General features: G+C 47.1%; 1 long non-coding RNA gene across 1 annotated transcript; it reads left to right on the plus strand.

The window, feature by feature from the left end:
* Nucleotides 1-4,839: 4,839 nt before the first annotated feature.
* Nucleotides 4,840-6,034, plus strand: LOC130528734 (uncharacterized). The gene is made up of 2 exons (XR_008951378.1): nucleotides 4,840-5,424; nucleotides 5,514-6,034. It is a non-coding gene; the product is annotated as an uncharacterized LOC130528734 (long non-coding RNA).
* The last annotated feature ends 8,468 nt before the right edge of the window (nucleotides 6,035-14,502 follow it).

The following is a 14,502-nucleotide window of genomic DNA, read 5'->3' on the forward strand; positions in this document are numbered from 1 at the left end:
ATTAGATGCTAGTTTCAGGAAGCATTTCCGTTGTAGTTAAATGATTTATTCACGCATCGTTTAACTTTGAAGCAACACAACAGCCACATTTATTAGTCAGACTCCATATTTCATCTTATTTCAGCTCGGAGTCACCTTGTATTTTCTGTGAAAGTTAAATTGTCACAGTCTATAATTAATTAAAGGGAGTGCACCGAAATTAGTTTTGTTTCTCATCACAGAATATTTATAACTATATGACTTAAAATTCAAAGTCTCTTTTCAAAGTGGGATTAATTGCCATTTTATCCAGGTTTTATGCCATTTTAGCAGGTTAAGGAATCAATGACAAATCTAAAAATATCTGATGAGCCAGCACTAACGTGCCTCACATCAAATACTTGATGATTCCCAGCATCAAAGAGATGTGTAGTTTATTCCCCGGAGTCAGTTTTACCCCAACACAAATCTTCAAATGTGACAAAGGGTGGAGAATAGGTTTACACTGGTGGAAGGGACTTATGTTTGGAGCTGCAGCATCAAACTGGCATCTTTACCTCCCAGGCTGGATTTCAAAGCACAGCAGCCTTCACATAAAAACCTGTGTGTATATGGGTTTAGGCTGAGCATCCTCTCTCCTATTAGCAGGAATGAAAAAATGTGCAGCACAGATGCTACAACACAATCCTGTTTAATATTGTGCCGTGAGTTCACTCCATCTGAGGCTATAGTCTAATGTTCTATAAGCAAAAGTTTCACCCACATGTGTCTGTTTGAGTTGAGTCTTTTTTTAAAGTACAAATAAATGTCTCCCTGACCCACTGATTTGCAGTTGTTGATCTCATTTCGCATCACTTTAGCCCCTATGGACCCCCCTGCTCTAAAGATTTACAGACATTTTCATTGTACAAAGAGCAAATGTTTACTACATCAAAACATACTTAAAAAATGTTCGTTGGCAACTAGTTATCATGATTTGTGAACATGCGCGTGTTATTTTGGGAGACACTTGAACACCAGGATCATTATTCACAAGATAAATTGTCATTTGCTGCAGATCATTTGTCTCTGGGAAAGAACAAAGAACCATTAGTGTGATCTATATCACCCATGTTGTCGTGGTGGCACCTGCCAAGCTTCTGCCTGACAAATTGAAATCGGCAGAGGCCGAGCTGTCGACACCGTTTCGTTTGCTTGAAAACTTGTTTGTGATGTAAGTGAAACATGTTCGGAGATGATTCCGGCTGACAGACTGCAGACGGATTATCCACAGACGTCAGGGAACCTGTCCGTCTGTCAGGTTGTCTGACAGATGACACCATTTCCCTCAAGCATGCTTAAAAAGGTAAATCTCCTTCTCTTTAGCAGACCCAAGCGGGCATAAATGCATCCTCAAAATCATATTTTCAGCCATGAGATCTAGTGTTTTATTAGCAAGACGGTAAAAAGCTGCATAGTTGACCAACCTTCTGGGAGAGGAGGAAATAATCTGGACTAAGAGGGACGATTCCGGCCTGCTCAGAGGTCACTTCTAGGTCAGTCGCACCAAAACCACAAAGTTGCAATCCAAGGCTTTTCCAAAAGAATCAAGTGCCTCTTCAGATTTTTCGTCTCTTTGAGTCCACTTGAAATGACTTCGGAATGCATCCGTTTTCTCCCCGCTTCCGAAGGCCGTGATGAGGCGCTCTGGCTTCCTCTCATGTCACCCACCGTGGCCGAGGTTACCGGCACAAGCGAAGCCAAAACGCATGACAGCCGTGATCGGTGTGGACAAACAGCCGGTGCAGCGGCGGCTCTGGTGCGGGAGCACCTCCCTGGGTCTTTGCTCTGCTGATGAGTGCTTATCCAGCCACGGCCCTCGCAGGCATGTGCCCTTCCAGTCCCAAACAACAGATACTACGGCTGCAATATATTTCTCAGACAGAGCAATTTATGGGCCATCACTATTAATCACGGCTGTAGAAAGGAAGATAGCCTAACTCCCCCCGAGCCACCCTAGAAATGTAATTCTCCTGCTGCCTAAAGTGCTTATGGCGGCGAGCTGCAGATGCATTATGCCCACGTTCAGGCTCGGTCTTACAGCGGCTCTGCAATGAGCTGCGTTGATTTAATAGCGTTTGCTGCATGCATTTTCTCGGACGTGTAATCAGTCCACAAGGTTCTGCGAGAGGCCATCATGAATCTCCCTGGCAGCAGTGTAACCCCCCCCCCCCCCCCCCCCCCCACCCCCCCCCCCCCCCCCCCCCCCACACACACACACACAGCACGCTCTCCCTCTCTCCAACTACACTTGGCAATCACCCGCTCACGCAGGACGCAGCAGATGCAGCCGCCACCGCCGCTCTCCATTACGCTCAGGACTCAGGCTGCTGATTGGCTGTCAGGATGCAATCATGCATACAGTTTGTGTTCCTTGTTTTTCTTTACTTTTCTCTGCCGTCCTGCACCCGTTTCAACCCAGTGAGGAAGATTTACAGCACGTTTCGAAACGGTCACGTCACAAAAACAGACAAAGGTTTGATTTCAAGTTTGAAACCTTTAGAAAAATACGGTGTTCTAATTTAAAACGGGTCAGAATCGCTCAACATAAAACTCCAAGGCAGATTTATCACAGTTGTTTTTCAGATGTGAATCTTTTGCTGCGAGTGTTGTGATGGAGATAAATAGTTCCATGAATATGTAATGTTCCATATGTTCTACTTGTCCCCAGGCTGAGACAGTGCATGAATATTAGTGGACATCCGTACGACACAATTAGTGAAGTCTGCAGGTAAACGCATTTCCTGCATGCTGTGAACACACCGCATGTTCAACTAGAGGGAATTACAGCTTATTTACACTTTACAATCTAAGCTCCTGCCTATTTTCATTCCCTCGCAGATCAAAATGTCAGCACAGGATAAAATAATCTAAACCAAATAGCCGATTAATCCCCAGAAGGAGCGTTTCTCAGCCTGCAGCAGGTGTCCTCCAGATGACGAACTGCGGGTCTGATTTGTCAGGGTGAAGCGGCTCCTCTGAGCCAGCTTTGCTCCAGAAACGTTAATGCTGAAGGATCTGTCGTGGCTCATGTCAGGCTGGATGGGCCCCGCTATCGACGGTGACATTTGTTTTTGGGAAGGTTACAACAGTGTGTCGAGAGAAGTATTCCTCAGACTGCTGTCAACCCAGATCCCTGTTTTCACTCTTGCTGTCTGGGGGACGGGGGGGGTGGGGGGGTGGCTGCTGACAGAAATTGGCTTGGTGGCGTGTTAGGTTAGTGTTTGGAAGTCTAAAAGGGACATGCACCTTTTCTTTTGGCGGGGGTGGGGGTGCTTTATGAAGGACACTGGCTCTGTGATAGCCGAGGTGGACACCAGTTGTTTCAGTGGCTGAAGGTGTCGAGGAGAGATTTCACGGCTCTTTGAGCACAGTAATCCTGCAGCTCTCCACACAAGACGGCAAATAAAAACACTTCTCCCGGATGAAACTCACACATCTCCTGGACATTACTTCCGCTGATAGCTTGCCTCTCCGCTCTGGCAGCTGCTTTGGTCTTCAGCATCACCTTTGAAATCTTTCCTATTTTGTCCTGTAATCTTCAACGTTGTTGCCTCAAGCTGCATCGACTCCTGGAGATGTTCTGTTTCTTGCATTTGACCGATTTTTGGCTGAAGCAAACACAAAGTTTAATAATTAAATGTAACAATGTGCGTGGCTGAAATGAATTTTAGAGAGCGGACGCGTGTAATTGTGGTTTTAGACTGAAGAGGGCAGCATTGTCGTGCTGCGCTGCCAAAATGGGCGACGAGGCTGCACGCGGAATCTGAGTTTAAGAGAGGATCCACTGAAATCAAAGGGGAGAGGAAAAAAGAACAACAGCGGCATCGATTGGGATTTTTGTGCTAATTTCATTCCCTTAAAATAATCATGCCTATTTCTCATCATCCACGTGCTAACAGTCTGTGAATGTCAGTGTGAATTGTCTGTGTTGCAGAGGAACAATAGTTAACATGGCGACTCGGCGCACATATCATGAGGGAAATGTAGCATTTATCTGTAATAATCCTCGACCCCTGAGGCTCAGCAGGCCAAGGTAGATAAGTACACATCCTGTCGCTGCGGCTGCTCCTGCGTGGGCGGCCTGCAGCAATCACACATGACGTCCTTTCACTTGCGGAAGCTGGCGATCCATCTTTCCCCCACTCTTCTCCTTTTTCCCGCTCTTTCTGTCTTATCTTCTATACGTTTATTTATTTATTTCTTTTTCGGGAACCCATCCTCCACTGCAGGTTTATCAGCTGGCTTCAGAGCTCCTCATGCAGAGCTCCAGCTCTCCTTCTGTCTGTTGCTTTATCTGAAGCCAGAATTACGTTGACCTTGCGGTGACTTAAAAACACTTTATCAGGAACACAATAATCTCCTTCACAGGGAAGCACATCAGCCAAAAAAGAAAAAGGAATAAATTGCGTTGGAGGCTGCGGCGTACATCTGCTCGCTTCATCTTTTCACCACTTTGAGGAGAAACATTAATTAATATTATGAAATACACCTTTCTGTCTTTATTGTGCTTATTATTCACAGGACTTTAAAAATAATTTTAAAAAATCTATGAGAATATCTTAGTTCCTTCCGGAAGAGAAGATTTCAGGATTTAAACGTGTTTGATCAGGATGAAGGTCTGCACACCTCATTCCCACACAAATTTTTATCCACACAATCGCAGATTTCTCCCAACGATTTCACAGCCTGTTGCATCTTTTTTCCCCTCGTCCTGAGGTGCAGATTTGTCTCATTCTCTGTCTGTCCGTTATCTCGCTTCACACCGAATGTGAAAAAGTACCGACAGCACGTGTGATGTTCTGCTGCAAGGACGAAGAGCGAGCGGCATAAATAACAAGGGCGTCTTCGGCGGATGCGTGTGGGACACAAAACAGCGTAAACCCACATCACGCACAACTCAGGAGGACAAAATAGGACAAAAGGGGCCTTTTCTTTCAGTTCTACTCCTCCTCTCTAATTGCCACATCTGTGAAAGACAAACTTTAGAACCTTCAGAGGAACGATCATGTGTATGTAACAGTCCCACTTTGTGATGCAGACGACCGATTCAATCCTACTTAAACACTAACTGAATGGCAACAGGCCAATTCAGTGAAGTCAAAACAATGAACTGAACTACATGCATGATTTTCTCTGGTTTGGCCTCCACATTGGGAAGATTCTCCGGTTCCAAATCACCTTTGAGTGGCAGGAAACCTTTGCTTCCTCGTGACCACCCGCACCGATGGAGCTCACCGTCTCCCCTCTCTCTGGCGAACATCAGCACGAAAGAGCGGAAACATGCAAAATGGCTGAGGTTCTTCTGTCAGAGCTGATTAGATTCTTCATCTGAATGTTTGCTCAAGATCGCCGGAGACAGAATCTGATTTTCCAGATCCGTGTTGGCGTTTGAGGATAATAAGGGTGAGTTTCTGGTTCCTTTTTTAAAGCCAACTCACAGCTTGTGTGTGTCTGCTTACATTACATTAAGATGAATTCTCTTTCTCCTTCAGATTAGAACACACCGTTGACACCCCCATCTGTAGCAACAGCTGGCCCAGCAGCTGGCCTCTGCAGCCCCTCCCTCCCAAAGTAGCTGCTGGTTCAGAGTTATGCGTCCTGTTAAAGGTTTACTGACTTCCTGTCAGGACAGCCACTATTATTCTCCAGCCTTAAAACGTGTTCCGCTTCTTTTGCATCTGCTGAATCGACTCTCGCAACGACCCAGACTTCAAAGTGCCGATGCTGAGCTGGAGAAAGTAGTGCGGCACAGCGGAGGCCGCAGCACGGCGGCGCGCATGTTCCATCATATCAGCGCACGCTCATCTGAGGAGTTTCTTAATTTCAGGACACTGGAGGTTTTACCAACATCATTTACAGACGTGGTCTCAGCTCACTGATGATAGCTTTTTAATGTCTCAGAACACACTTGAATGGGATGGAACGGAACGGAACAGTTTCTGGGTAATTGATGTGTTGCCGGTCCTTATTTGTGCCGGAGCAGCGGGTCAATTAAAGATTCTTTCTTCTGGAATAGTCCAATGTTTGGATGTTTATCACCATACAAGCAGAGGTCATGGGGGTGGAGCTGCTGCTCGCAGCATCGTGGCGTGGCGCGCTTTGTCACGTGCACCAGCTCCGGGGTCGCGGGGAGCGTCACACGAGCAGGATCGGAGGTGGTTTCAGTTCCTCCTCAGAATATCCACGATAAGCAGGCGGCCTTTTAGACCTGCGGATTTAAATATACATTAACGAGTGCTGGAGTAACGGCACCGGTGACATTCAGTGGTGAGTGCGCGGCTTTAATGTCAGTGAGACGGCGCGCACGTCTCTCATCCCGTGCTCGCTACATTAGTGTGAGGCTCCGCTTGCCCATTTGCCTCTTTCTCGCCCACTACGCCATTACTTTCCCTCCTCTGTCACCGCTTCTTCCCCGTCATTAATTTTCTCCCTCTCCCTCGCTGCATAACTCGGGGGATCAATCACCGGTTGCCATGGCGACGCAGCCACCCAAGCGAGGGGTACGCGTTATCGTGACTCCTGTGGCGTGCCAGCGCGCGTGTGTTTGTGCTGCGTGCCGACTGTACCTGCCTCTCCACCCGTCAGAGGGGGGCCTCCGCTGGGGACGCGGCTGCACCTCCAGCCAGAGCGGCTGTGACAGCTGTCTGGTCGGGGAGCTCTCACCTGACACACTCGGCTTCCTCTGCCGGCTCCTGCACAATAATGACCGCGCACCAAAGGAGAGGGATGACAAAAAGGACACGGAACGCTGCCAGGCCCGTTTTGCGTCTCCACAGTTGAAGAAGCTCACGTGAGCATCCATTATTAAAATAGCTCAGGAAAATGCTCACTGGGCTTGAACAAAGGAAGCTCCGGTTCTCCGGTTCTCCTGCCTCAACATCCCTCTCGGCCGTTTGGCTTGAGCAGAAACAGGAAGCAGCTCAGAGGTGATGAATCTTTTCCAGCACCTTCAGTCCAGTTACGGTGGTTTTCGGTATTTTCCTTCCCTCCTTGCTCCTTTCTGTTGGCCTGTTTCTCTTCTCGTTTTTCTTTCCTTTCGTGCCCTGCTCCAGATTTCACACCTTTATGTCCCTCTTCTTTTCCACATGTTGTTTTCTTGACTAGCTTGGTCACCTCGTGCACCCTCACAGCATTCCTGTCTGCACCGGCACCTCCGCGTCTTTTCAACTGTCAGGAGGGGAATGCAGGGAGAAATGTCAGCAAACCACAATAGCAAAACCGGATGACTTCAATTTCTTTTTATATTAAATGAAATCTGTAATTTTTCTGCAATAAGTTTGATTTAAAATTGAATTTTTGGCACACTTGTGATGACACAGTACCAGGACAAAACAGCCTGGTAGTTATGGAGGACTGCCTCTTTATGACTCCCCAGGAAGGCTGAGTTATTAATATTGGGGTTCTGTGATAAACTACCCGCCTCAGCACTGAGGAACAGCCAATAAATAACGCTAAAAATAATCAAACTGCATGGGTGAAGGTGTTGTGCGCAGTGCTGAAGGCCCTGCTGTGGTCTGGATGGCTCGGAAAAAGCAGGCAAAATCAAAGCACGGACAAAGTAACACCAGGAATCAAAAAAGAGAAACCGTGGCCGACGCTGGCAGCGTGGTTCCTCCCTCCACATCGGTGGGTTAATTAGCTCATTTTGAAGGAAAAGGAACAAAGCGGAGCTTCCTGTCGGCCTGTGTTCGTGGTTCCTGTGGTTCTCGGATCGTCGCTTCATCATCTGCTGGAATAATGTGCTTCTTAAAATGTTCCAAAAAAAGACCCATGAGCATGTGTGTGTGTGTGTATGTGTGTGCAATGAGCATCCCTCTGCCCCCTCACAAAACACACACACACACACACACACACGCATGATAATCCCTCTTTGAAACTGTGAAGGAAACTGACTTTTGATGTTAATGAAAATGAGAAGCTGGTGTCGGCGAGAAGAAAACAAAGGGAGGAAGTACAAATAAATAGGAACCAAAGTCTCCCTGGGCTGCAGACGCCAGCCTCTGTTCCTCCAGACAAGCACAATTGATGCCTCCTTCCTGCGGAGGGTAATATCGCCGAAGCAGCCAACCTTGAATTCTTGCCTCGCTCCTGGAAGTCGTGCCCATGGTGGAGCAGCAGCTGTCGCGGTTGCACTTCATAAAGCGTTACAGTGGATGGAGAGCCAGCGATGGGCGTCGTAAAAGAAGAGGCTGCAGAGGATGAACGGGCTGTTGTGCTGTGCATCAAAATCTCTCAAACTTTCCCACCAAAGAGCTGAGAGGAGTGACGCGAGAGAGCTGCTGATTTACCCGAAGCCTTATCTGCTGTCACCAAGGCCTGGAGGTTAAAAAGTGGCAGACAGGCATCGCCGTCTATCTCGAGGCTTAAATGGAAACCGACCACATGATGTGGCTTCATGGGTGAGGACGAGGACCTCTGTGGTGGTTCAAGTGGGGGTGCATCTTCCATGTCTCCTTAAATTAACTTGGTAAACTTCCACCAAAATAACTGAATGAACCTCAACCAGCTATAAAATGCTTGAAATGTCCACAATCAACTATTGTGACCACCAGCAGAAGCTCCAACTGAGCTCTGGGCATTTAAATCTGCCAATGTTCCCCCAAAGTCCACGTTGGTGATTTCTATTCTGACAGCAGAACTGACAGGAGGCTAAATACACTTTGTAATCTCAGCTTTTCGAGATGAATGAAAGACGCTGAGCTTCGTGAAGGCACAGCCGCAGCCTCCACTTCGCTAATAACACAGGACCCAGTTACCTGCAGGGGAGCGTGGTGGCAGAGGGCTGCCGTCGCTAAATATACTCAAGTGAAAAAACAGGCTCAGCGTTTGATTTCTGAGACTGGAAATAACTTAAAATCCCATCATCCATCAGCTCCAAACCAAGCTTAACTTCATAAAACCGCACAGGCCCGGAGATCGCGGCGCTCGGTTATTTAAAGATTATTGTCAGATCAGGTCATTTGCAATGCAAAGTAGCAGCGAGAGGAAGCCATTAAGATATATTTTTATCCTCATTAACCAAAAATGATGTGAGGTAACGTCAGTTAACTACACACAAGTAATTACCAATGCAGCCGGTTATTAGAGCTGATTCAATCATCATGCAGTCTAATGCCTAGACTCACAGCACCACTCAGGGGGCTGTTTACTTTCATCCGCTTCTGCTGCTCTGGTGCCGACTTGTACGGCTGGACAAGGTTGTGCTTCACTTCCAACAGCCTGACTTAGTCGGGGGAAAAATAAAATGAAAGAAGAGCCTTTGCAGGAAGGCGTGAAGTATGAAGGTCAATGGCCCATTGAGCAACCAGGTAGAAGAGTTTCGACGCCTGAGGTGAGTGATGTCAAGGCCGCTATATGGAAGGGAACGCTGCCAGGTACAGGGGTGGGTCGGTGTGTGAGGCCTGACTGAAGTCCGCACCACACAAGGTTATTCTTCCATTAGCACCAGGGTTCTGAATTTGATGCGAGGAGCCACGGGGAGGAGAGGGAGGGAGAAGGGAAAAGTGAGGCTTCCGCTCTCCAGCAGGACTGAGCTGAGCAGCAACACCTGCAACATGCAGCATCGCTCCCATAATAAGCTCTATAATCGCTCCAGAGTCACAACAGGTTAGATGCTAAAAATTGATTAGAGCCCAGTGGAGGCAGCTCAGCAGGAGATCCAAACAGGAGGTTGGTGGGGGCAGTTTTTGTGGGCTTGAAGTCCTTCTGCTCCTCACGGTTGCTCCCTTGCGTGTAATCAGCAGCATCAGCGGAGTCGATGCAGAGACGATCGTCCCTGCGCGTCCTTGGGCAGACAAGTCCTTTTGTTCACTCAGTGGCACTAACAGGACAAGCAAGAGGAAGCAGTACATTTGTGTTCCATGGGGAAAATCCCACGGTGGTTGTTCCTGCTTCACCCATGACCCACAGATCTGCACAAACATGTTCCAGGAAAGGAACAACTGACATTATAAGGATTTTCCACCTGCTGATTTCCTTCTACATCCTTTTGATGTCCAGATATTTAAACATCTCCACTTCCTCTTACAGGCCCGCCAGGGTGACACATTAGCTGGTTGGTATCCAGACGGGTTTATTCAAAGCTCCCCAGATTGGCTTTAACCATTTTGCTTGTGCATTTGCCCACCTCAATTTCAGGAAGCTTTGGGCCTAATCAAGTTTAAGTATCGTCTCCTCAGAGTTCTCGGTGAACTGTTCAGCTGCAGAGATTTTGATTTGCTGAGCACACGCTGATGTTTGTGAACGGAACCATTCAGCCCTTCAACCCCTCGCTCATGTTTCCATTTCTCTCGTGTCTCCTTAATTGCATTATCCCTTTTATCACTCAGTCAATTTATAAGTAATTATGGAAGCTGCTGGTAATTAATACCAGACCTCCTACTCTTCAAGGAAAAACCTCAAAAGGGTACTTTATTATTTTCCATTATTAATATGAAACAGTGTGGCTGGTGGGTGGATTTGAAAGAGCTAAATCGTATAAATGTAGCGATTATTCTTTTCTATATCTGGAAATTCTTGCGGCAAAAAAGTTGTTTTTGTCCTCTGACAGCCACCGTAGGTTCTCTGACTGGCTTCTGGCTGTTAGCAGTTGATGTCAGCAGGCAGATTCTGGACTTGGGCTTTAATTTCTGCTTTTCTGTGTTCACTACCGACTCTTTTCAAACCTGGAAGTGCTCCACATTTGCTGACCTACATTCTGTTCACGTGCGCACTTTTCTGTCTGGATATTTCCACCCTAATTTTTGCAGTAATATTTCTTGCTGCTCTACATATTTCTGTTTTCTTTCTGTTGTCCCCCCCCCCCCCCCCCCCCCCCAGGGCCAGGCACCACACACAGGAGCAGCCTGCCTGGGCTGCACTGATTATCTGGGCTCCTGTAAACTCCTCATGTCACAGTCAGCCCCCAGGTTTACCGAAGGTCCTGTGAAGGACGTACAGTCACTTAATTTACAGTAACACATGGAAGAGAACGTCTGCTGTGCGCTGATGTTAGCATTACGAGCTAACGTGAGGATCACCTCACAACAAGGTGTCACACAGATCTCCAGATTTCTGGGTGATATCTGGCAAAAGTTGGAATTTACGGCTCAGCCTGGTCAACATGCAGAGCACATCGGCTGAGGAAGGCGTATAAACGCCGTCTAAATAAACGAGCAAAAGCCTTCGGACGCAGAAATTTCATCTATCGGGACAACTTTGAATTTTAATTGAATGTCAGCTGAGCTGAGTTCAAAGAACATGGAGGTCGTGATCGCGTTGGCATTTTCATTTTGAAACTGACATTTTACACTGTTGCCATTTCAAATGTGTTCCCTGTCGGATTTTCGCTCCTGGTAAAGATCTACACGCTGTTCTGTCCTCGGTGTGCAGGAGCTCCTTTATCTGGTGTTATTTTGAACGCAGCGCTGTCTAAGTCAGATAAGTTCGAGCCGGCTCGTGCAGATTTAATGTTTCAGAGGAAATTGACTTGCAGAGGCTGCAGCAGCCACACGTCGCGTTACTGCCTCTCCAACAGAAGAACCCCCCCCCCCCCCCCATTTATTCTAACAAGGAAAAGGCACCATAATAAGCAGTAAAACAGGCTGTATTAGCCCAGTGGGTCCAGTGTGACGACGCCTGGCCGGAAAAACAACATAGAAATGATGTGAGTAGATCAGATTAATCAAATGCAATAAAAACTGAAAAAGCTGAGCTGCCGGATTCTGAAGGGGTCCAAAGAATCCCTCTGACGAGGACGATGATAACGATGATGATGATTATCATCATTATTATTATTGCTGTCTTTTCATTTCCAAATCTGTAGAATTTACATCAGACAAAAACATCAAATCTAGCTAAAACTGCAAATGATATATTACTACTAATAAAACAATTGCATTTGAAAGCTGTGTTCAGATAAATAAGTGAGAATTCTCCGCCGCCAGGGCCTCGCCATTGATGATATCAAGTGTTTTTAGGTTTGCAGAACAATGAAGGCCGGGTGATGAGGATTGCTGCTGTGACCCGGTCACACCGGCGATACTCGCGGAGCTCCTGCGGCTCTCCCTTTGCCACCATCTGAGGTGTGAATCTGTTCCTCAGGCTGTTCCTGGCAGTCCGATCACCTGTCAGTCTGTGAGGGGGCTGCTCTGATGTCATTCCCATTTACGGCTCCTCAGGATTTCCTTATATGTTCGCAGCGTCCTTCTCTGAACAGCTTCAGACGGACTCACTCACGCGCGCCACTGCCCTCCACAAGGACGCTTGTATCACTTCTGCTTCAGTGTTTTATTATTATGGCCTGTCCGTATCCTACAGAATTACAATGGAAGTGATTTATGTGCTGCCTTCTCTCGTTAAGCCCGGCATGGGACGTGTGTGAGGTTGATTACAGGTTAGACTGGTGACAGGATGAAGGTTTTCCGTCTTCTTGCTCGTCTCCCCTTCACACCTGAACTCATTTAGCCCTCCACTAGGGGTAAAAACAAGAGGCAGATATAGGCGAGGAACATTGTTGTGGCCGGATATTAATAATAATAATAATTTATTCGGAATCACTGCTCAGCCCCGGTTTAATCGCTGGAGGCGCCGCCTGACTCCTTGTTATTGTCCAGTCAGAAACATTTTCAATTTCCTCTGTTAAATTTCTCCATTCTTCAGCCAGACTCTTCAGTCGGACCCCTCAACACTCACATTTTGTAACGTTTGGGTCAGGAAAGGTCAGGAGATTTGTCTTCTCCACTGGTCTCTTCTCTGTTCCGGAGCTTCTGGGGGACAGTGAGTGGTGATGCTGAAGCCTCCACTCCATCACCGCAGACGTCTCAATCCGTTTGCACCGGTAGCCTTTTACACCCTTTACAGCAGCACAGCTTTTCAATATCGATCAGTCACTGCTCCTTTCCTCTTCATTCATCACTTCCCTGTCCTGTTCTTCTCTCTCCTCCTCATCCTTTTCTCTTTTGCAGTCACCTGCTGTCACTTTCTGCTTTCCCACAATGTTTCTTCGTCCCCCCAGTAACAGACCAGTCTCCACCGGGGCTTCTCCCACACATTTGTTCTGACACACCTGAATCCCTGTTTTATGCTATTTATGACCATGTTCTGGCTTTGGCTCATGACTTTAATCACTGCTCGTGGATGGCGATGAATACCTGCAACCACTCCAGTATTTTAATGAATGATCAAGTTTAGCAAGGAAATTGGATTTCCTTGTTTTCAGGGCTGGTAATTCCAGGGTTTTGATAAACGCTTTAAAGACCTGTAAGGCGCACACACACACACACACACACACACACACACACACACACACACACACACACACACAGTTTTTAGACACTCCTTTTTATTTTTCAAAATCTACCCACACTATTTTCTGTTGAGGCTCCGAGCAGATGAGCTTTGAGGACAAACGCCACACTGAATTCCTTTTCTGGACAGCTGGCAGGATCATTTGCTAACAGATAACGCTGATGCTGTGAGGACGCCTCGTGATTTTAATGGTGTGCATGAGTGGGATGAATCCATGTCTTATTTATGTGCCTTCAGTTGTGCCTATCAGAGAAACAGAATACGTCAGCAGGCTGCTTCAGACTAATGAATATTAATGAGGAGCTGTGACAGTCCAGAACTCATCCTTGCTTCCCATGTTGCCGTTCTGCTTTGCATTTTGTTAATGCTTTGCAGACATCAACCATGCAGGTGGGGGAGAGTTTCCTCATTCCTGATGAATGGCATGAAAGATAGCTGCTGCCGGTAGGTTTTCCCAAAATGCTCCTGATTTAATGAAGCTCTGGAGTCCAGAGTCCAGTATTCTGTGGACTCGGGCAGCCAGGACACAGACGTGGGTAAGTGTGGAAACACAGCCTTCATTTGCCTCCTCCTGACACTCTACTCTAAATAATTAGCGTGTACAAGCGCACCCTTGCGTGACCTGGGCCGGCTTTGCTGCTCCTCACAGCCACTCTCCCAGCTCCAGGTTATCATAACGAGGCGGACAGTTACCAACTGATACTTTATTTCCATGAGTTTAAACGGAGACAGCCCAGCTGAAGTCGACGCCCAATGGCATGCACGGCTTTTGTCTGATTTGTCTCCTACTGCCACCATTTCAGTACCGAAAGCTTTAAACGAGAGGGTTTTGCTGCAGAACGTCTACGTTGATTTCATCCTTAGGCAGCTGAGTTTTGTTGTCTTCACCGATGTCGTTGAGCTGCTTTTACTCTTTCTGTTTGGGGTTAATGTAGTTTCAGCTTCACACTTTTATTTTCAAGGACTGTCGTCATCCTTTTTTGGGGGAGTTTGCCTGCTAACTAAAACAGTACTTTTATTATCCGTTCTACCATCACAGCTCGATTAACCGATGATGACACAAGATGATGACATTAGCAGCACGATACGCATCAAAATAGCTCGTTCCAATGACGTAATGGAAGCGACTCCCATCCCAAGTGAAGGTGTTGGAGTTCATCAACCTCCCCGTGGAAATCACCACAGCACACAAGG

The sequence above is a fragment of the Takifugu flavidus genome, chromosome 7 (genome assembly GCF_003711565.1).
Source record: "Takifugu flavidus isolate HTHZ2018 chromosome 7, ASM371156v2, whole genome shotgun sequence".
In the NCBI taxonomy this organism is placed as follows: domain Eukaryota; kingdom Metazoa; phylum Chordata; class Actinopteri; order Tetraodontiformes; family Tetraodontidae; genus Takifugu; species Takifugu flavidus.